We start from the raw sequence: 25,162 nt of genomic DNA on the forward strand, positions 1-25,162 counted from the left end.
CCACCCATCCAGAAGTCAAGGCATTACCAAGGTAATTCTATCATCTGTCTCTTTCTTCCACAATGTAAGATTGAGCATTCTTGTCTCCTCGTTTCCCAGGCTGTAGCCAGGAGAAGGAAAGAAGAGAGGTATTTCTCTCACTCCCCATACATTCTCAAGCAAGCGTACACAAAGGCAAAAGTATTGAGAATTTATCATGAGTCACATCTAGTTCTTTTCTCCCACTCCTTAGTATTTTCATTATGGTCTTTATTTAGGGGAATAGGAAAAGAAAACAAGGGAGGGCCTCGTATACTCTCTTTGATAAAGTGGGTAATAATAATAATTAGAATTTATTTAATTTTTACTTCATGCCAGGAATTGGTCTAAGTCTTTTACATGTGTTAACTAATTTAATCATCATACCAACCCCATGAAAGTGTTACCATTATTATTTGCAGTTTATAGATGAGGAAATTGAGGTACAGAGAAATTTACCAACTAAAGTCAAACAACTAGTGAATGGCAGGATAGGATTCAAATTCAAGGAGTCTGATTTTAGAGTCTCTCCTCTACGTCTCTCTCTCTCTAGCTTTATCAAGTCAGTTAAATGAAATGCGTGCTTGGCAGCCAGGCATCTAAATTTGTTACAAGATTTATCTACTTACTTTGGATTAAGATTAATCATTAGAATCAGACAACATAATAGAAAATTATTATTGTTAGTCCCCAGAGATACTGTTCTAGCTCTATGACCTCAAATTATGTTGTCAGTACCACCATGCTGTGGGAGCCAAGGGCATCCTTCTAGATCCTGATTCTCCTTGTCTTTCAAACTCTTCACTGGTGGTCCAGCTACTGCCAATCCATTGCACACTGTCGCAGATCCTTCTCAGCTGCCGTTTTATCTCATTTATATAAATGTTGTCATTACCACCACCACACCTTGCCACAGATTCCAAATGCCAGGTACCAGGGTCGGCCCAGTGAGATTAGTCTCGTTTGCATAGTTACTGAAGCAAAGCTTTCTCTTCCTTTGGAGCTCGATTCCATCTTGGTGCCACTCCTCCAATTTCCCCTTAAAGAACCATGACACTCTCTTCTCTTGAAGAGGGTTTCACCTTTAGCCGCAGAAGAGCTTTCTTTTCACCTTTTGATCTTAATTCCTAAGAGTTAACCTCATCCCCACATCAAGTCCCAATATTAACCTCCTTTCATCCCTACTTTGCTACTTTTTTTAATTGACAGGATTAGAATTTCCTTTAATAGTTCTATATCCACATAAACCTAAGCTATATTGATAAATCCTTTTCCAAACTTGTATGCTTGGCTTCCAAACATTCCATAATGTTCTAAACATTAAATTAACAATAGTTAATTTAACATATTTAACTTGTATACTTTAATTCATTACATTTCTTTTTTTAAATAATTTTTTAATAATTCATTACATTTCTAACACTACCTCTAGTTCAGATTTTTATCGAGCTGCTTTTCATTAGGTTGAATGAATGCAATTTAATAATTCACTCCTTGTAGGACAAAGTATGGTTTAGAAATTATGAAATCTTTATTCAATATTATATAAATTATCTTATTTGACAAAATTATGTGCTGTAAAAAAGTCTTTTCTACAAAATATATTTTATTTTAAGTGATCTGCAGACAGTGTCATTCAATAGTAAGCAAATTCTAGGTTAATAGGAAAAACAAGAGGGGAATTTACAGAGTACGGGATTAAAAATACCCAGAAACTTACATGAATAATATACTTATTGGTATAGTAGAAAATTTGTGTAAAAATTTTAAATGTTTGAAAATTGAATAACTATTCAAGGAGAGATTTATGTAACAGTGATATTTTTAAAAGAATCACTTAATTAACATTACATATATAGCAATTAGGAACAAATAAAGAACAATGAATAGCTGTAGTACTGGAGAAATTTTTAAAGTTTGCTGAAGCTACCACTAAGTAGAAGTCAAATTTTCTTCAGTTATTCTCTAATAAAATAATAAGTAACTAAACAGGAATTTTACTAATTAGTTAGTGCTGTAATAACACTTTATAATAAATAATCTCCAAACCTCAGTGGCTTATAAACACACACACACACACACACACACACATCACTCATGGGTCCACAGGTTAGCTGAACTTTGTCTCAGTGCAACTGGGCTTCACTGCAGGCTGCAGTTCTATATCAGGTATATTCCGTACATCTGATTCTGCGACCATGGGCACTCCCTTCTCATGGCAATGACAACGGTGCAAGTATACAAGACAAATTATTTTAGCACATTTAAAACTTCTGCTCATGTCCGCTAACATGCCACTGGCTGAAGCAAATTGCTTGGCTAAGCTGACTATCAATACATCATGGAAATATATTCAGCTTGCTCTAGTGGGGGCACTCTAACATCAGATGCAAAGATTATGGGTGTTTATCGCAGAAAAGGAGTGAAGAATTGGGAAAAATAGTCCAATTTATCACTAAAAGAAATGGAATTAAAGTGTTCTAAAGTTCTAGAACGACGAGGAGTATAAAAGTCAAATATTTTATATTAAATTCAACATACATGTTGTAATCTCTAGAATAGAGATAGAAAAAGATAGTAAAAGTATATATGAGGCATTAAAGTTAAAAATAAGGCACCTCAAAAAAGCTATAGATTCTGAGGGGGCATATACATTTACATAAACTCTGAGGCAATTCTGAGCTTATAATCAGGAGATGAGAGCTCTGGAAACTAGATAACTTCAAGAATAGTCACATAAGTCGATTTCAATACACTATGTTTGCTGCTCTACCACAGGCCTCCAAATTTGAGCATAATTTCCTGGAATTGTCTTGTTGACAAAACATCTTTTTACCCTTAAAGGAGCTAATCCTCTTTCAAAAGAACACTAAATATAATTTTTCATGATAAAAGGAGATTTATGTGCTTAGATAAACTTGAGCATAAATATTTTGCTTCAGTATCTCCAACAATTCCTTTTGTGCCATTCAAAAAAAGGTCACACATAACCAATAAGATAAGCCTGTGCATATCAAGCAATGAATATCTGTGCTCTGTTATGTTTCTGTTGTCACGTCTCTCAACTTCAAGAATCAGGAGACAAAGGAATAAAATAGCTGCCTATGTGTTTTGCTCTTTATTACAAGTTCTCCATCTGTATTTAATATTCATTGGAGCCAGGTCAACAGAGATCAATGACCAGTCATTATGCATCATACCATCTAATAATACTCAAAATAATTAAAGACCAAGAAGAACAACAAGTTTTTGCTATGTTCAATAAAAATTCATAATGTGAATGTGTTTTTATTCAGAGAATGCTGAAAACAGAACACTCTAAGAATATCACTGCAGTTGAAAAGGCAATATTTAAAAATAATAAATTCAATCAGCTGCTTTGTATCTTTAATTGAGATATATTTTAAGATAAAGTTCACTTTTCTAAACTGGCTAAAATAACACAAGATGATCTAGTATAGCTGTTTGCTAACTGTCAGTAATGATACTTTAATGATCAATAGAGCTCAGTTTAATCTTTCTGGTTCCTTCTAGCCAATAATGCACTTTAGTTCTCTCTAACCAAATCTAACATATTTACAAATCCCAGAGATATTAGTACATGTATTATTAGCTTGTGCCAAAGTATTACAAACTTCTGATTGTGGCTTTCCATGGAGGAACTAGATTTTAACTTTTAGAATAACCCAACCATTTACTTTCTCCTCTTTTGCTGTAAACCATCATGAAACCATACATTTAGAGTTTTTAATCTCATCTTGACTTTGGCTCCATGGTAAATCTTTCACTTGTATTTGGTAAGTTTTTCTTTTTATTTCCCATGCTCAACTGGACTCCAATCTCTTTTCTTAACCTCAGCCTGCCTTCATCCTGAACCCAGCAGGTAACAATGCCTCTTATCAGAGGAAGGAGTGTTCACTAGAAAACTCCCTCAACTTCCTCGCTCTCCACCTCTAGACTTCTGTGTACATACCACTCTTATTCTCAGAGCAGGCAGAAACTTCTCCCTGTGCACTGAGTCATACACTGGAAACTCAACCATTTGAAATGTCCTCTTTCATTTCTTTAATATTTCTAAAGACACCTAAAATTTAAATTTGCGAAGGAGATCTCTTTTTCTTTTCTAAAACTTTCCTTGTTCCTAACATTACCATTCTCTTGAATCATCCCTTTAAGTCAATGATGTTAATTAGGCTTCAGGCTGGAAATCTCAATCTTCCTGAGTCCTACATTTTATTATTTGACCCCTGTATCTTGCCTTCCAAACAAACTCACTCATGTAGTAACCAAACCCTATGAATTCTACCTCAGAAATGCTTTTCAATCTTATCTTTACCACTTCATTTCTAGTCTCTACTTTTTCTCCAGATGCTTATTGTTGCTCATTTCAACTTTAGCAATTATCTCCTAACTGGGTTTTCTTCTATCAATGTCTCCTTTTTACTTTACTCTACTTAACAGTGGAAGAAAGAAGGAAGGAAGGAAGGAAGGAAGGAAAGAGAGGGAAGAAGAGGTGGGAGAGAAGGAAGGAAGGAGAAAGTGAAGAGAGAGAGAAGAAAGAAAGAAAAAAGGAAGCGAGAAAGAAAAAGAAAATGTTGATTATGTCCTTCTGCTTAAGTACTTATTTTGGCTCCTTGCCTACAGGAAAATGTGAGAATTTTTTTGGCTTGCTCCTATCACCTGTGACATTTGGTAGCTAATCTCCCATTCTGGTGTTATTTACGCCACCCCTTGATATGTACCCTACTGTTCTTCTCAAGAAAATTCTTAATGTTTCCTGACCAAGCCAGATTTGTTGACATATTTATGGCTTCTGATATGTAGTTTCCCTCTGCAACTCCTACTTGAAATCTTTCATCTGGCCTGTTCTACTCAACTTTTCCATTCCAGCTCAAGTGGCACCTTCTCTGGAAAGCCTTCCTCTGACTTCAGTCAGTGTTTTGAAGCCCTTTATGCTCCCACTTCACATACTTATACCTCTATTGTTGTACTTAACTTTGAATTGCAAATGATCTGTTACAATAATCAGTTATTTTTTATAGCATATAGTTTATATCTCCTTAATGCTATTAAATTATACTTAATCGCTTCTTATATTTTGTGTCCTCACTAGATGCTGAACTTCTTTAGGCAGGGTCTATATCTGTCTTTTTCATTGCTTTAATTCCGTAACTATCATATGTTTAGTACATAGTAAATGTTTGGATATGTTGTGAAATAAAAGAATCCATTCGTTCCTCTCCATTCTTTACTAGAGAGAGAAGGGGTCATTCCTCTCCATCCCAGAATTTAATATTATGCCTGCGACATAAGATGCATTCATACATGCTTATTGAACTAATTGATTCCTTATGGTTATATTCTAAATCTATTTATATGAGCTGGTTATCAGAGAAAGAATGATAGTTAATTTAGGAGCAAGGACAAGGAAAAAAATGTTCTCTTTGATTAGCCAACTCTACATTATTTACACATCTGGATTTTTCTGAGTCTTTTCCCAAGAACCATCTCTTGATTCTAGAGTTATCTAGATTTTGTCAATTTACTCAGATCCTGACTAAATTAGAATTATAACCTTCTCCCACATTTTGGGTCATTTTAGGCACAGTAAATTCTCTGAGTACTTAATCATGAAAGTAATATGTGGCAAAGTAACTTATGTGCCTAGAAAAATATTAAAGTTATCAAAGAAAAAGCAGAGAAGAATGCTCTAATTTTCATAACTCCTTTTTAGTTCCTGGAGGTCTCTCCTCAATAGTCTCACCTATGAGTGGCCTGAGCATGGCAGGGTACCAGTGGGCTGATGCTGATAGTACAGCATCAAATGGAATCATGTCATAGGAAAAGTATGAACCCCTTCTGCTGTAGCTTGTGTAACTTTGTGAAAAATACATTCGTTGTTGTTTTTTTTTCCTTTTTCATAGCTTCAGATTTTTTTCCCTTTTGTTTGGCTTCATTTTTCTAAAAGAAAACAAAAATTTTCTCATATATCTCATATATTTGCAGGCTAATTATTTCTAACAACCAACATGTATTTATTGGATGCTTACTATGTAAACATTGGTACAGAAGATTCAAAAGCAGTAACACATAAGATTTAGTCCTACCTCCTCCAGGAGCTGATCTGTTGAAGACACAAAGTCTTGCCATTAATTTTTTTCTCCCTTTCTCCTTCCTCCTTTTTTCTCTCTTTCCCTTTCTCTCTCTCTTTTCCTTCCTTCCTTTCTGCCTGCCTTCCCCCTCCCTCCCTTTTCTTTCTTTTTTCTTTCTTGTTTCTTCTTCCTCCTTCTTGTCCTCCTTCATTTTTAATTAGAAAACTCTATTTGTGTATTATTATATATTAGCACATATTTATCCTCAGAACATCCAAGTAATTTAACTCCTTCAGTATTTATCTAACCCTTTACTATTTTTTCAATTCTACAGAAAGAAATGAATTGTCATCTAGGTAAACTGACTTCCTTCCCACAGGGGCTATTGGCAAGTTAGAATAGCCTGTCCCAATAAAATGTTGACTATCCTATTTAAAATTAAATAGGGTAAATATAAACAGACAAAGTTATATAGTTATTTTGCATGAAATTTCTCAATTTGCATCGTGATGTTTCTAAATAAAAATGATTGAAAAAAATTTACGTTTTCTAAGAGAGAGCATCAGTAATGTATGCTTTAGGGTGAATTGGCCTAATTAGAATTACTTCCTCTAAGTCACCACTCTTCATTAACATGATGTCTTCACACACTGATGTACTGATCAGTTGAAAAGCATCACAACTTTACTACTAGTATTAATACTACTAATACTAATACTAATACTAATAAATACTAATACTGATACTAATGGTATACTTTAAAAACTAAAGAGGATACTTTTTTTTTTCTTGGACCAATATCCTTTTGAGTTCTCTGCGTCCTGGAATTGTTTGTTGAGAGAACAAGGAAGAGTCAAAGCTCTCATGGTCAGAATACCCACGGGAGTGCACTGCACATGTGAACTTCAACAGTATGGTGAAAATGCCATAAGTCACAAGCAGATTTTTAAACTTAGAAATGAAAGCATGAAAGCTATTTTGGAACATAGCTTTCATGTGGCAGTGCCTGAATGAGTCAAACTTTGAGGAAGAGAGCAAAGAAGGAGTATTAAGATTTCTGTATAGAAAAAGAGAGCAAAAACAAAAAGAGGAGTCCCAAAAGAAGAAATAGGAAGCCTTTGAAAGCAAACCTAGTCTATTTAACAATTTTAACAAGGACTGAACTTTCATGCCTGTTCAAAGTTAAGATAAATGATTACTACAATTCAACTGCTTTATAGGATAGTGGAGTTTTTTGTTTTGTTTTACAGAATTATTTGATTAGTTACCTCAACTCCTGTGAATGTAATCTTTAAATTTAATGAAACTCAGTCATTTCTCTTCTCATACTTCTAACATCCTACCCGAACAAGCAGAATTCAAGTTAATTTATCTTTATCCTTCATTTGGTTTAAAATATTTTGTAATTTATAAATTGATTTCTCCTTTCAATCATGAGTTTAACTTATGGTTAAAAGTATATTTTAAAATATTTAAAAAGAATTTTTAATTTAGATTTTCTACTTCTAACTTAATTTAATTGTGGTCAGAAAATGCGTGAAATGTATTTTACATTGAAATGTATTAGGACTTACTTTATAACCCAATCAATGTAAAAATTCTAAGTCTGTTTGAAATAATAAAATTTGCATTTTAGAACATAACTTTTGACTACTCTTCCCATTTTTTTTTAATGATTGTTGATCTAATGCTTTCTACTTTTAGTTGGATCAATTTTGATTATTTGTATTTTTTTCAAAAAATTTTTTCTAGATTTCAATATGCGAGTACCATGTTGTAGAAAGTGAGTATGATAGATAAGGAATCTCTGGCATGTCCTGACAGAAGAGTTAGAGATCCTTGGGGTTCTAGAACAAGACTATACCTTTTAGAGCATAGAAAGTAGAACCTACTCAACATTAAAGTAGTAATTCTAGGCATGCTTCTGGTGACCATGGGATATCAAATCACGATGCAACTCCTTTTGATCTGACCCACCGAGTCATAAAATTGAACAGGCACAGCAGCAATCCATTAAATTATGGAAATGGTCTGTTTCGGTTGGGCCCCAGCCAAGGACGTCCTGTTGCCTATAACATTGCAATGTGTCTCCCCCAGGTCACCCCTAAGAGTTCTCCCATAAACAGATAAAGAAGGAGGAAAAATTCTGGGTCTCTGTCTCTTCCTAGGTAATATTACATATTTTTTGGAATTTTAATCTTATGATGGCTTCTTAATTTTATATATATTTAAATATAAAGTCAAGGATATAACCTATTAGATCTAATATAATAAGATTTAAAAATACTGATGGTTGGCAGATACATGAAATGTCTTTTGATATCTCTGAAGATGATTAAATTTTTGTCTTTTAACCTATTATTATAAAAATGATATTAATAGATATTCTAAAATTAAATCTTTCCTTCATTTCTGACATTAATTTCTTTGTTATACTGTATTATTACTGTTCAGATGAATTCTATTTGCTATTATGTTAGTTAAAAGTTTTGGAATGATATTATGTCTGAACTATAGTTTTTCTTTTTTATGTTGTGAAGACTTTAGAATTTTATTTCTTTGATCTGAAATATTTTCAATAGTATTAATCATTTCTGTTCCTTAAAGCTTTGACAGAATTTGCTAGTGATGAGTTGGAATATTTGCATTTTTACTATTTATAAACTTTCTGAATGCATTACGAGAATTTCTTCAATCTAGCAAATACTTTTATTAGGAACAATTAGCTTCTTTAGGACATTAAACAGAATTGGATAAAATCTTTCCCTCCAGATCAGACCTACATTTATAATAGAGATATAATGCCTCAGATTAAATAAACACACTCCATTAAATTTGAAAAAATTCTAAAAATCAGAACTCTAATACTACAAATAATTCTCATTCTCTAGACTTATCTGCTTCATACTTTTTTCTCAGCATGCTGGATATACTGACTTGCACGAGACTAAGAAGAAATTAACAAAATTATCATCACTAAAATTTTCCAAATGTTAGGAAGCTATTTGCAGCAAATATCTTGTTCTTTTCCACATTGGAAATATTGTGGATAAAGTAATTCTGATCAGGTAAAACTATCTTCAGGTGTCTCTCCTAACCTATATTTACTGTTAAATTTTGAGAATTAGTTTGAAAATATGGACTTATTATGATTATAATGGCAAGAAAAATTTAGCATAGAAGTACAAAGTTTAATAATATTTACTTCTTTACTTTGTAAGTGTGCATTCTTGAGCACATACTTTATTAACGAGTTTCTTCATGAAATTTGGAAAATAATGGCTAAACCTACTTCATACTTTTTATGTGAGTTGTGTGAACTAGATATAAAAACATTTTATTATGATGTTCTTTTTACTTTGATCTATTAATTTAAATGGTATTTAGAATAATTAAAGTAATAAATATAACAAAACCTTTCAAAAGTGCAGGACATTTTAGCCATCTATGACCAGAAGAGAAAAATGAAAAGAACAAAGAGGAAAAATAAAGACACAAGAAATGAAAAAGGCATGCTATCTCTGCTTTTCCCTAGAAGAGATGAAGGCTAAAGTGGGTGGGAAAGGAATTATATGTATTATTTATCTTTATTTATACACCTATATTGTTAAGCTCAGTAGGTGCTTAATAGTTGGTTATTTAGTGACTCTGTTTTCATAGCTTGCCAAAAAATTTTTATGATATTATCTGTGTAACTGTGCAGTAAAGAAGAATAAGAATTTAGAGGCAGAGAAATCCCTTTAGAAGCAACTATAATATTCTACAAAGAAAGCAAGATGAACTGATTTGATAAAGAAACCATTTGAGCTGCTCTGTGGAATGTTTCCTCATGGTATTACTTAACTTTAATAACTCAAAATTTTCAGAGAATTTAGATTTAAAACTTGATTAGACTTAAATTCTTCTTCTTTTTTATTTTTTAAGTGAGTACATTTCAAAAGTCATTCTACCCTGATCACACCACCTCACAACGGGAAGCATTTACTTTCAGGTTTTTAATGACACTGAAATTGTTTACGCAGTTCAAATAGTGAAAGCTTGATTTCTTCACTTTAAATTTCCCTATCAGCTATTTATTTATTTATTTATTTATTTATTTATTTGTTTGTTTGTTTGTTTGTTTATTTTCTGTTTTAACTATCTATTTTCTGTTTTAACTGCCTGAGTCATTTACTTATGTAAGAATTGCAAAAAGTGTAATTTTTTAATTACATCATTTGCCAACTTGTATTAGCTGGGATTTTTCAATGACAGAACATTTTCTTCATCTACTAGGGCTATTTGCTCTTTCTATCATACAGTTCCTACAGAAAGGCAGGATAAAGGCTTAACTTTTTACTTTAATTATGAACTGAGAAATAAGTTGGTGCCCCAGCACCCCTAATGGTAATGTTTCTTTTTGTTGTTCTTCTTCTTTTTGTTGTTGTCGAATATATTTCACATATAACATTGTGTAAATTTAAGGTGTGCAATATGTTAATTGTATACATTTATGTATTGTAATATGATTGAATTGTAGCGCTATTTAGCACCTCTATCACATTACATAATTAATTATTCTTTCTTTTAGTAGTTGAGATAATTAAGTTTAGTCTCTTAGTAAGTTTGATGATTGTAGTACAATACTACTGTCCATATTCCTTATACTGTGTATTAGACCTCTGTGCCTTATTTACTCCCCATTACAAGTTTATATCCTTAAACAACATCAGTTTTATCTTCCACCCCTCATCCCCTGGTAACCACCATGTTACTCTCTCTGTATTTCATCAGTCTGACTTTTTTAGATTCCACATATAAGTGATATCATACAGTACTTGTCTTTCTTTGTCTGACTTATCTCACTTAACGTTATGTGCACGCCATGCATACATGTTGCAAATGGCAGGATATCCTCCTTTCTCATGGCTGAATAATATTCTGCTGTATATATACATACCAGAAATTTTTTATCCATTTATTCATTGATTGCATTTATCTTGTTTTCAATAATTTTCAATTCTTTTTATGGAAGATGAAGATGAAAATGTGGGAGACATTTGCTTATTCATTTTTCTTTTTATTCTTAACGATCGGGTTGTAAATATTTTTTAATCATGATTTCAAACTCTGCATTCAATATTTTAAATCCATTTGAAATATTGTTTACACATACATTTGTGTTTCATTGGTTTCAATGTTTGCTGTTATTAATACAAAACAGCAATCCCTACATTGCTGATTTCTTAATTTGGCTTCGCCTGTTGTGTTCAGACACAAATGATAACTACATTGCATATTCTGTGTCCCTGTATCTTGCATACCAAGTACCTATACACAAATGCACTGTATGACCTCAACATCACAGGTCATAATTCTTTCTTTCCTTCCTTCCTTCCTTCCTTTCTTTCTTCTTATTTATGCCTAAAGCACCTGATCTTCCTACGTGGTCTCCCATTCAAGTACTGACCAGGCCCGACCCTGCTTAGCTTCCAAGATATGACATCGGGCTTGTTCAGGGTGGCATGGCCACAGACCATGGACTATGGCTCCACTGGGGCACAAACCCAGGACCTTCTGCGTGTAAAGTAGATGCGCTAACCACTACACTATGGAACCACATCCTAAAATTCTTCATTTAGTAATTTTTTTCTTTAAATGAAGAATTCACATCCCGATGCTTTCAATCTATGAGTGCCCTCTTTTTCACCATTTCTTTCCTTCCTTATTAATTTTTTATTTTAAAATGAATTGTACATAATACATAAGAACTATTAAAAAAAACAATAATGCAAATACCCATATGAAACTGTGTGAATAATGTGAATATTAAGAAATAGAACACTTAACCTTAGTGAAGCTTGTGTTCATCTCCAAATCATCCTTCCCCATCCTTCCAACAGCCTGCATTTTGTTACTTTGTTGTTTTTCTTTATAGCTTTATCAAATGTGTATGCAGTAAGAAAACAACACAATATTTAAATTGGCCTATTTCAAGCTTTATGCTAAAATTATAATGCATATATTTCTCTATACTTTTATTTGGCTCAATTCTATGGATTTTAAAATTCACCAATGTGATAACAACAACAAAAACAAGCAACCCATTAAAAAGTTGGCAAAGGATTTGAGCAGAAATTTCTCCAAAAAAAGACATACAAATGGCCAATAAGCATATGAAAAGATGATCAACATCACTAATCATTAGGAAAATGCAAACTCTCAAAGCAACAATGAAATATTATCTTACACTTGTCAGAATAGCTACTATCAAAGAGACAGAAAAGAGGAAATATTGGCAAGAATGTGGAGAAATTGGAAGCCTTGTGCTCTGTTGGTGGGAATGTAAAATGGCATTTCCACTATGGAAATGGTATGGCAGTTCCTCAAAAAATTCAAAATAAAATTATCAATATGATCCAGCAAGTCCACTTGGAGCTCTGTACTCAAAAGAACTGAAAGCAGAGTCTCAAGGAGATATTTGAACACGTTCATAGCAACATTATTCACAACAGCCAAAAGGTGGGAGCAACCCAAGTGTCCATTAGTGGATGAATGGTTAAACAAAATGTGTTATATTATTTGTTCTTAAAAAAGAAGGACATTCTGATACATGCTATAACATCAATGAAGCTTGAGAACATTTTGCTAAGTAAATAAGCCAGTCACAAAAAGGCATATATGGTATGATTTCACTTATACAAGGTACCTAGAGTACTCAAATTTATACAGACAGAGAAAGTAGAATGGTGGTTGCCAGGGGCCGAGGGAGGGCAGAATCGGGAATTGCTGTTTAATGGGTACAGAGTGTTAGTTTTGCAGGATGAAAAGATTCTGGAGATTGGTTGCACAACGATATGAATGTACTTAAAACTACTGAACTATTACACTTAAAAATGGCTAAGATGGCAAAATTTGTGTTATGTGTATTTTACCACAATTAAAAATTTTTACGTTATACTTATGAATATGTATGCAATATCTTTATTACATTTCTAGGATTGAAATTATTTATCCTTGGGGATATTTTGGTTGTTTCAAGATCTTACTATTTTATTTGTCTTGTTATTCTCTTTATAGGGTCTTTTACTAAAATAAGTTGTAAATGTTAATGTAGCACATTTATCAATCTTTTTCTTTATGATTGGCTTTTTAAAAATCTTGTTTAATTACTCTTTCCCTACCTTGTAGTCATTAAACATTCTCATTATATTCTATTTAAGTCTTCGATCCATCTAAACTTGATGTTGTGAAGCAGGGTATTTATCTACCTTTTTCCCCATGGATAACTAGATTTCTCTGTAATATTTGCTGAACAGTATCTCCTTTCCCACTGATTTGCATTTCCAGCTCTGTCATGGCTTGAATTTCCGGATTTCGTGAATTTGTTTGGGGCTCACATTTTTGTTACATTAATCAAATTTCTCTGTGTGTACCACTACCATCTTCTTAATTCATGTAATTTTTTAATGTATAAAAATTGTGTTTTCAATATATGTTACTCACATATAAAATTTTAGTTGTATTTGCATATTGATTTTGTATATGACAGTATGACTAAATTCTCTTATTAATTTGAATAATTTTTCTGTTGATTCTTTGGAAACCTATATTTAGAGAACAAGAGCATTTGTCAATAATGACATATTTCTCTTTCCTTTATAAGCTTTTTTATTTTCATATTTTTCTCTCCAATAGTGCAATTATTGAATATTGTACATTCATACAGTATTCCAGTATAATATGGAACTCCAGTATAACATTGAATAGGCGAGAACATTTTTATCTTGTTCCTAATTTTTAGGCAAATGCCTTAATATTTCATTATTATATGTGATGTTTGCTGAAGATTTTTTACATATACCTTTTATTAAATTAAGACAATTTCTCTTATTTCTAGTTTTTTATTAGCATGAATGAATGTTGATTTACATATAATGCTAATCGCATTGGTTATAATAACTATACAATTTTTCTCCTTTAATCTATTAAAAGAGATTATGTTATGGTGATTTATATTAATAGATTCTCTAATGTTAAGCAATCTTGGTCATTATACATTGTCTTTTATATATTTCTGGATTTGGGTCATTATGTTTTTCTGAGAACATTTCATTAATTACATTGGTCTGCAATTTTCCTTTTTTGTGCTGTCCTGTTTGGTTATGCTGTCAAAGTTCTACTAGCCATTTAAAATTTGTTGTAGTATTTTCTCTTAATCAATTTTGTGGAAGAATTTGTATAAAATTGTAGTTAAATGTTCTAGTGTTTCTTTGAAGGGAGTTTTAAACAATGAATTTATTTTCTTTCATTTTTATAGCTGTTCTTCCTACCTATTTTGTTATGACCTTGAAGTTTATTTCGATGGACATTAGTAATAGCTTCTTCTGGTTAGTAGTATTTACATTGTTCATGCTACATTCTTTTAAATTTCTTTCAAACTTAATGCTCCCTTGTTTATTTGTACTTTTTTTCTGACTTAATCTTATTAAAATTTATTTATTTTAGTCTATTCAGTCTCTTTATTGAGTTTTTTTTGAAAAAAATGCTTGCCCATGTTTTTGGTACTTCTTTTTTTTACAGGTACTAGGAAGGGTTACCCACACCTTGAGTGTAAGGATGGCCATGTGACTTGCACAGGCCAATGAAACATGCAAATATGTGTTTTGTGTTACCCCCAGGTGTACAAATCTTCATGCTCTCTCCCACTGCTGTGGCAAATGCAGAAAGTTCTTGTTGGGATGAAGGAGATAGTAAAGACTCTGTCAGCCTGGGACCTTGAGGGACTTCAATGAGTAGAACTTCCCTGCTGACTCCTAGTAATATGAAGTATGAGGTAGAAAGAAAGCTTTGTACTTTTAGCCACTGAGGTCTTGAAGGTGTTTGTTTCATAGTATAAGTAGCCTATCCTGAGTCTTAAAACAATGTATTAACCTTTGTTGTAACTCATGAGAGTATTTGGGTTTCTATTATAGTATTTTACATATTTTTCTGTAGGTTTAAACTATTTCACAATATTTAAAAATAGGTTAAAGTAACAATAATGTTAAAAGAGTCTACGGCTATGCCACCCTGAACAAGCCCAATCCCGTCTGATCTCGGAAGCTAAGCAGGGTTGGGTCTCGTTAGTACTTGGATGGGAGACCACCTAGGAAGACTGGGTGCTGTAGGCATAAAAAATAAAAAAATAAAGGATTGTAAGCTGACAAGGTCCTTGCAGTCTGTGAGGTCAACCAAGGGTTGCCTCGCCTAAAAACGAACAAACAAACAATAATGTTTAAAGAACATTGTTTTTCACATGTATGTATATTTGCTCTGTTTTAAGGAATAGCAAATTGTAGGCTTGCAATAAACAACTTGTTCCTGGGTCAAAACTGCAAAGTAAATCCCCAAATATTCAAAATTCAATTTTCTCATGATTATAGCCCATTAAAAACACTTTTGTTTTCTTTATTTGATTTCAGAGTTTTCAGTGCATTCCAGAATTTCACAGACTCTAGAACAACTTTCATGTTACTCTCTAAGCTTTGAGAATCTCCATGCTAAGAAGCTACTATAAATATGGATTCACAGAAATTTCTCACAGAAAGCTTTTTATTCGTCCCTAGAGCAACCAGAAATAGGCTTGTGAGAAACACCCAGAAATTTCTGTCTCTTCCTTGACCTAGTGGATAGATTTTCATAAATTATTTATTTTCTGATTTTTTTTTTTTTTTGCAGGTCATCTTTTTCAGAGTACAGGCTTTATGTAGTATTTTCTGTACTTTGTGAATTCCCTATGTAGTCCCTATATAATTTTTTCATGTACAATGTGTTCCACGACATCAGTAAGAAAAACACAACTGTCCAGTAGAAAAATGGGCAAAAGATATAAAGTCCAGAGAAAAAGAAATATAAAAATCCTTAAATGTATGAAAATATACTCATCACCATACATAATAAAATAAATGCAAATGTGAGATGTGAGATGCCATTTCAAATTTATAAGATTAGAAAAAATCCAAAAATTTGACATGCTCCTTGTGTGCCAGTCTGCAGAGGAAGACACATTCCTTACAGGCTGGTCACATTGTCATACAGTACAACCTCTATGGAGAGCACTCTGGTAATAGCTCAAAATAAACCGAATTTACTCTATTATCCAAGTATCCCACTTCTAGAAATTAATCCTGCAGATATGTTTATAAACGTACATGATGGTCTAATTACAAGTTTACATACTGCAACAACCTGTGTTCATCAATAAATAATTGCTTTCTACACAAAGGGATACTATGCAGTGTTTTAAAAGACCAAGGAAATGTTATGTTCTGATGTAGAAATATCTCCAAGATACACTATTACCTGGAAAAAAGATAAGCAAATCTCATAAGATTGCATACAAAAGGTAGGCTACCTTTTGTGTATAAAGGAAGAACAAATGTACATTGATGTGTGTTTATTATTGCTTAGGGAACACTAGAAGGATCATAATAAACTAATGTAATAATTTATTTATGGGAAGAAGGGGGATGGATGAGGACAAAAATACTATTTATTATAGAGTTATTATTTTTGAACCATGTAGCTACATTATCCATTAAAAATAAAATGGAATAAAACAAAACAACAACAAATCACTAGCCTTAGCTGTTAAAGTCTCTATAAGGTTAAAGATTAGGTACTTATCACTCTTGCTTTAAATTTTCTCTTGATTTCTGACACCTGGGATTTTTTTCCTGCAAGCTCAGCTATTTACTGACATACCTCCTTTTATTGCACTTCACTTTATAGTGCTTCACAATTGTTGCCTTTTTTTATAGATTGAAGGCAAAACCTTCCACCAGCATAAAGATTACAACTCGTTTTATCGTGACACTCAGTTTATTGCAGTGGCTTGGAACAGAAGCTGTAGTATCTCCAAGGTATGCTTGTATTTAAAACTTTTTAAAAAATGTATTATCCAGCATTTTTGTGAGTTTGCAGCAAGAGGGGTGCTCTAGTAGGTTGGCATCCTGATTGCTGGAGGCCTAGGATATTCATAGGGTTAATTAAGCAGCCAAAGGAATTTCTCAAAAGTCAAAGAGCAGAAGGGCTTTAACATGGCAAGCTCACACAGGCTTACTTCTGTGAGTGTGTTGGAGACCATGGAATTGGCTCTTTGTAATCAGCCATTCTTGAAGAGGGAAGTAAAAATTAAAATTGGTATTTGACTTGTATGTATCATGACATTGCTGATACATTTTATGTTATGGCTATTTCCCCTTGCTAACAGAGAAGAATTCTACTCTGTGTGTTTAGTTTCAAATACTTAAATACACACTACATCAGAAAGCATTTGTTCCATGTAGCAAGTTTAAGTCTTAAAAATGTTTTATTTCTATTATCATCCTAAATTATATAAAGTAATTGAACCAAGTAGTTGAAACTCTTCAAATTGGGTTTTAGGAGGTGTTAAGCCCAGGGAAAGACACGCCTTCATTTCTGATATAACTACATTCTGAAAAGCTTGTTTGTGAGGAGAATGGAGAGTGGGACAGTTAGAGGCTTTGAGCCCCATTAGAAATTGAGATTGCTGTGGGATCAACATTGCTAATTCAGCAGTCACACCAATCCCTTAGGATTCATCTTATAAAATAAGCAACTTAATACAGAGGATCTAAAAAGATCAAGTAGTCATGGGTTAAAATATGTCTCACAAAAAACATATGCTGAAACCCTGTACCCCAGTACTTGTGAAAGTGACCTCATTTGGACGTACAGGGTTTTTATGGATGCAATCAAGTTAGAATGAGGTCATACTGAATTAAGATGGGCCCTAATTCTATCCAACTATTTTAAAAAGAGAAGACGCACAGTGACCGACAGACACAGGGGAGCAGATGTCATGTAAATATCAAGGCAGAGATTGGAATGATGCAGCTGCAGGCCTAGGAATACCAAGGATTGCCCACAATAACCAGAGGCTAGGAAGAGGCAAGAAGAAATTCTCCCCCAGAGGCTTCAGAGAAAGCATGGCCTTCCAACACCTTAATTTTAAACTTCTAATGGCCAGAACTATGAGAGAATAAATTTCTGTTATTTTAAGCCACCCAGTTTGTAGTAATTTGTTAAAGCAGCCCTAGGAAACTAAAGATGCAAGTCAAGATCAAAAGATGTCACTTACGTGATCTTCATTTTTAATCATAGTTATCCTCTGGGGGATGCCTAAACCTTAAGAGGGTCCTATATAAAATCAAGATTGGGAAAGAAGTGAGATGGGAAATAGGAGCCAATATTTCTTTCTTGGATCACTATATTCATTCAAAAGACCTTTCCCTTTTTAGGGGCTTGGAGTTAGGAGTGCTTACTTTTATCAAACTTTATGGTTTGTTGGGTGAAAAATATATGCTAAACTTCTTATTATAAAAATAACATATGATTTTTTATGCTAACATTTATACTGAAAAACATCCTTTCCTCATTTGACCTCTAGCATACATTCTAGAGTAAAGCATTGTAAACCATAACATTCATGACCTTCTAGCAATGCTTTATGTACACACAACATTTCAAAGACATATATGTTTAAATACAGATGTGATTGTATTATATGCAATAACCCATGCCTTGTTTATTTAATATAATTTGGATATCTTTTTATAATGACTCTTACATTCTTTTAAAATTGCATGGTATTCTATAACTAATATACCAGATATCTATTTATGGGCATTTGAACTGTTTCAAAAATACCAATTATGCTGCAACAAGTGTGCTTGTGTGTGTATCTTTAAGGATTTGTACATATATAAGGACAAATTCATAGAACCAGAAATGCCAAGGCATGTACAATTAAAATTTTAATAAGTATTATCAAATAACTCCTAAGAGGAAATCTTGATACATTTCCATATCACCTAATTTCTACAGCTAATTCAGAGTCCATGAAGTGATTAAGTAGTAAAATCACGAAATTGATTTGGATAACTTTTATTATCAAGGATATAGTCAACTTTTCAATTTTTAATCAAATAATCATAAAGTGTTTTAGGGATGTAGAAGATAGAATCTTTTCTATAGACCTCGGCCATTGTTCTTTTTCCATCGATAGTCAGAAATATGTTTGAGCAACCTTCCAGGGAAGAATCAAAAGTTATTTTGGTACAGACATTTTCCCAAAAGTGACTCAGAAGAAAGTGAACCTAGTAAACTCCTTCCATTTGCAAGGAGCTCTGTTGTACTAAAGAAACAGAGACACAGCTAAAGCAAGAGAACTAATATGAACGCTGTTCTTATGCTTTATGTTTGAAAACTTATGTTTAACTTAGAGATAAATAGGTGTGACTTATATACTACCTCTAGGAAAAAGACTTGATCAGTCCAGGATGGATTGTCTCTGTGACTAACGTGAGAAGAAAAAAGAGGAACAATGGATGAGTGTTACCAATTATCCTTGGAAGGAGTTGATCATTGATACCTGAATCACACTGTTCTCTAGCACTAAGTTGTCAGTAGGTATTTTGATATGTATTTATGCCCAAGTTTCAGATGTCTATTAAATAATATATACTGTCTATATGTAATTACATGGTCATCTCACATGTAATAGACCATCAATATATATTAGTATCTCTCTTATTCTTCTAAAATCAATTCTGTAATATAGGTTGCCCTTTTTACTCACAAAATTCACATCTTTGTTCAACCTATCGGCAAAGATCTTATTTCAGCTATTGTAGAGGGGCAAATAATCAAATAAAAAGATAAAATGGAGATTTGCAGTTCTCTTGAGTGTCAGCATGCAAACTGCTGTAAGAAACCTGACTTTTTATAAAACAATGCCTGAACAAGATGTGTTTTGACAAGATCACAAAGCTACTTATCCTGTTTTGTTCATCCCCTAACATTGTGAAAGGACAAGTACATTCCTACAAGATGTGTTTTCCTACATACATGTGTGTATGATGGTGATGGTGGGAGGCGGGGTGACATCATTTCCCTTGTGCCGAACCATCTTACTATTCAGGGTTTCTTTGCTTTTCCAACTTTGTGATGGCAAGACTGTCTGACTCAACCAGCTGGCTTGAGTCTGTGTCCGAATATACTCTTCTGTTTATTTCTCCAGAGCTGGATCTCATCCTTGTTCTCCTGTGTCTCATTTTCAAGCAGAATTCCTGGCATGGTTCAGCTCTGTGGCTCACTTTCTCTCTCACAAGTTCTCTCTATCTGGCTCATTAATAGCCTGTATCTGAGTTTCTATGGAGACTGTTTCTCACTGTTGCCACCTTTCAACCATTAGGGTTATAACTTTAATCTATATTTGCCCACATATTCATACTAATTTTACTCCAGTGAAGTTGACTCCAATTTCCTCCCAGCAGGCTTTATGGCTAGACAAGAACAGTGGTGTAGCACCCTGCTGGGAGCTAGCGTTGACTATTTTATAACTAAGGGACAGGATCCCTAACATTTCCAGATGGTAGAGTAGGAATAGGCCCCAAAACTTTCTTTCAAAGTCTTCCTATCTGGAAGACTCAGTTTTCCCAAAATCATTAAAAACAGACTCCAGTTATCAAAACAAGTATTTTCAAATAGTAGATTATTATATAACAAGCAGGAAATGATGACACAAATATTTTAGTTTTATAAACAGTTTATGGTGTTATGAGAGAGTAGAAAGATTTTTCAAAAGATTGTATCTATTCGCTTTGCTAAACTGTCTTTTAGCACAAGGCAGAATAACGAAGAGCCGAAAGTGTTGTCATCAGCACAATTCACTTAATGTTTATATTGGTTAAGAATCTGCTTAAAGACAGTGCACAAAATATAAATATGTGAGCCGCTTTCATATGTTAAATGTTCATATGGTATCTGAAAAGGCCAGAGACTCAGTAGTTTTCCCTATCTGAGTGGGCTGGGCTGAATTTTAGTTTGTCACTTACAAGTTGTATGACATTGAACAGCTCACTTGACTTCTCTGAGGTTCATTTTGTCTCATCTGTATTAATGATGCAAACTGCTGTAAGAAACCTGACTCAAACATTTAAGTAGGAAAAAACATCAAAGCACTTGGTACAGTGCTAGTCATCGTAAATTTCCAAAAAAAAAGCATTAATTACTTTTCCAGTATTTTTTCAAAAATAAACAAATTCAGATGAAAACTATGCAAAAGTAAACCAATCAGATGCTATCAAACTTCTTCTGTATTTTTCTCCTTTGTTACTTCTGCAATATAACTCTTGGTAGTAACATATAATAAGAACACAAGGATAACACCAGAGAAACCTGGGAATTATAGAAGATGCCTATGAAAAAAACTATTAAATAAGGGTCCAACTAACCAAAATAAAACTGATTTTTAATATTGGTTAACAAGAAAGAGAAATTAATTAATTAATGAAGCAAAAATATCCCCACCTGGACTTTTCACTTAAATGGCATTTGGCTGTTAGTTTCCTGTGCCTTCTCTCTTACTTCCCACTGAAATATCTATGAAGATAATGGTAGAAATTGTTATAAAAACAGCACTGAACACTGAAGTCCACAGACAATCTAAAGTCAGATTTTGGAAGAAGTCTTTGTTTAGTATGCAAGAATGTATGATTAGGGAACAAAAATCTTACTAAAGTTCACTTCACAGGTCACCCAGATTTCACTTCTTAAATAGAGATGATACTTTGCACCTATCCACTGTAGTTTCAATGATTGGAATACTTGACACCAGTAGCAAGCAGAGTATTAAAATACTGTTCTTCTATTATGCATTTATTGTGTTATTGCACTTCCTTTTTTTTTTTTTTTTTTTTTTTGCCTCCTAACAAAGAAAGAAAATTCAAAGAAAGAATATCTTAGAAAGTCAGTTGGACAATGGAGGTCTAGTAACTGAGCATTACTACCTAAGAGGTGTAGTTTCCATAAATAAAACACTATAGTAAGGATTGGAGGCTATCAGAAAACCTGAGAAAGAATATGTCCTGGGAATTGCAATAATTTATATCGTTTATCATTCAGAAGCGAGAACAGGAAATTTTCTGTAGGAAGCATAACAGCCATTGAACTAGGTATATCCTTGCAAGAAACTGAGAATTTATTCAGGAGTTATTTATATCAACCTTTTCCAGCTGTATATTTGAAAGAGATTTAACCATTACTCAAGAATGTATGACTTGGACCAAGGGCAATCCATACAATTTGCTGACAAACATAAAAACTGAAAAGGTTTGGCCTCCTTCAAAGATAGCTAAAGAAAAAGAAGCAAAAGAGAGCAGTGTAAAAATACTGCAGAGCAAGAGAAAAGAAGCAGCAACTGAAAACTAACAGGAAGAGGATATTTTTGAAAATAACCTAAAATATAATTTATTCTAAGATTTAGAAAATAGGTAGACATTCCCAGTAGAATATAAGAAGTCTCGTCCTCTTTGAAACAGGAGCAGAAACTCATAAGGAGAAAACATGATCAGTTAAGAGGATAACACAAAGAGGTAGAAAGAGAAATGACTAAGAAAGGATTTCAAGAAACTAAGAAAAAGATAGCGTGGTTAAAATTCATTGTGTAGGCAAATGAGTAGAAATGATATTGCATAGAATTAAGTCAGTTGTATAAAGAAACTTCCAAAGCCTTTTCAGAATGTAGAGAGAAAGAGCAAATATAAGAAAATTATGATAGAGAATATGAAAACATGGCATATAAAGAATAGAGAATTCATATATGTATATAATACATTTAGCAGGAAAAAAAAACATACCAGAACAAGTAATAATAAAAAACTCAATAAAAAACAATTTTTCAAGCTGTAAAAGGATCTACATAGGTGTCCAAAATGCTCATCACATTTCAAGAAATCAATAAAAAGAGGAACATTTAAATACATGCTGGAGTAACTTTTGAATTGTGACCATAAATTAAAGTCATCTTTTTGTACAGAATATAGAAAATGAATAAACAAACAAGCAAAAAAAATTGACCTCAGGACAGAAATTAAAATTAAGGTACACTCAGACTACACAATAAAGTATCGGAATAATAAGCAACATCTAAAACTAAAACCATTTAATTGAGTGCCTTCTGCATGCAACATGCTTATGCATTTTATCTCCTTTGCTACAATCTTCTCATTTTCCTTTTTTGAGATAATCTAACTGACAAATTATTTCCCCAGTGTTGATATACTTTTGAACTAGATTAGGAATAGAAAAGAAACACATGGGCAGAACCTCATTCCTTATTTCTCAAAGTGGAAGAGACAGGGTAGGGAGGTTGCAGTTGAACACAACAAATGAGACAAACATGCTTCTTGATATTAAACAAAGGAATATAAACGCATAGCTGAGAATATAACTACAGCTGAGAGACTGGAAGAGGGCTCTGGTTGATAAGAAATTGACTTTAAAAATTATAAAAATGATGTTAACATTGGACGTTAACAAGGGTTGGAGAAAATGATAGAATAGAGTGAGAGTAGAGGATAAATGAAAGAATATTGAGTGGAACATACTGAGTATAAATATTTGAAAGCAGAACAATTACGATTGGGTTCTAATCAGTTTTTCGGTTCATTTCTAAGACATAGCTTAGAACATTTTGGGGTAGATGAGATAGATGGAAATATACATGCAAATAGTAGCACTATGCAGAGGAGTATGCTCTTAGCCTCTAGATATTTACAGACATGATTGGAGAAGAGTGATTGAGAAATTATTTAACTGACCAATGTATTACAAGGTTTTGTCAGAAAAAGTAAGATCATGATAGCTATAAATTATGTAATAGCTGAGAGAGAAAAAAATGTAAAAGAGGACTAATAAGGAAACAGAATTGAAGACTGGTGAAGGCTTACTCACATATGTGTATATTTCCTAACACATAGCATGAGTATATTTACCTTTAACCATCACCATTTAAAAATATTTTGAAAAATGTTAAAATGTCATAAGGACTTCAGAATACACATGCAGGTGGTTCACTTAGGTAAATTGTTTGACTACCTTTAATGAAATTGGAGCTTCTATTAATCTACTGAATGTTATCCCAACAGGATATTTGCAGTAATAATATTGACATTATAAACTATTGATTGTCCACAATAAATTTGATAATCCTATACATGTGATAAGAGAAGAACTGGTTAGAAAGATTTGGTTCACTTTTGTTCAAGCAAGACTAGCATTTACTTTGTAAATTTTTGAATAGCATACTTGGCGAGAGCCTATTTTTCATTGTAAAAGAGATTCATAATGTGTTACAAAGCTGGTAAAAATCAGCCAGCTAGTCATAAAATTATCTTAATGAAGAACAGAAGACAAAACAGGTTGGAATATTTCCATTAAATTTTGCCATAAATATTTTCTTGATTTAATCATTGAATGGTAATTAATATTTTGGATTATGAAGCCTCCAATTATGAGCTGTCTTCTCAGGAAAAGTATACGTGTGTCCATGAAACATTTTCATGTTTTTGAGCCCATCCCTGGAACCTGGAGATTCTTGGATGACAGGTTAAGAATCTTTATTGTGGTGTAACATCTGAAGTATTATTTTTTCACACTCATAAAATAACTAAACATCACCACTAGTTTTCCTTTGCTATCCTAACTTCTCTCCCCTGCTCCTTTCCCAGCAACAAATTTGTTTTTTGTTTATCGAATATTTTTTATTGAGGTATAATTCACATATAACATTATATTAGTTTCAGGTGTATAGATGGATATTAACTAGACTTTTTGTGATGATCATTTTGTTTACTGAATTTGAAAGCACTAAATAAATGTGTTCAGACATCTGAGCAATTTTAACATCTCAGAATCCTCAAACAATCACATAGATCTTAGTTCTTCCTTAAGTGTCACGAAGTTGAACTTCTTTCTGATTTGTTTTAGGTTCATCTTCAGAAGTGCCAAAGCTGTTTAAATTCTGTGGAATCTGACCCACAGTTAACATCTGATAACATGATCCTTGAGGTCAAAAATTTTGGATATGTATCCAAATTCCAGATACAATGTAAACTAGCACACTTACTATTTATTAATATAAATGTTAGCTCTTGGAACATAAAAGGCCAAAAACTGTTAAAGAATTTGGTTAACTTGGTTTAAAATAGTTTTATTGAGATATG

At 32.9% G+C, this 25,162-nt stretch overlaps 2 pseudogenes; one reads left to right on the forward strand and one right to left on the reverse strand.

Moving 5' to 3' along the window:
- Positions 1-11,510: 11,510 nt before the first annotated feature.
- LOC120607581 (uncharacterized) lies at positions 11,511-11,626 on the reverse strand (annotated as a pseudogene).
- A 3,517-nt stretch (positions 11,627-15,143) lies between these two features.
- Positions 15,144-15,262, forward strand: LOC120607448 (uncharacterized; annotated as a pseudogene).
- The last annotated feature ends 9,900 nt before the right edge of the window (positions 15,263-25,162 follow it).

This window comes from Pteropus medius, unplaced genomic scaffold (genome assembly GCF_902729225.1).
Source record: "Pteropus medius unplaced genomic scaffold, Ma_sr-lr_union100, whole genome shotgun sequence".
NCBI lineage: Eukaryota > Metazoa > Chordata > Mammalia > Chiroptera > Pteropodidae > Pteropus > Pteropus medius.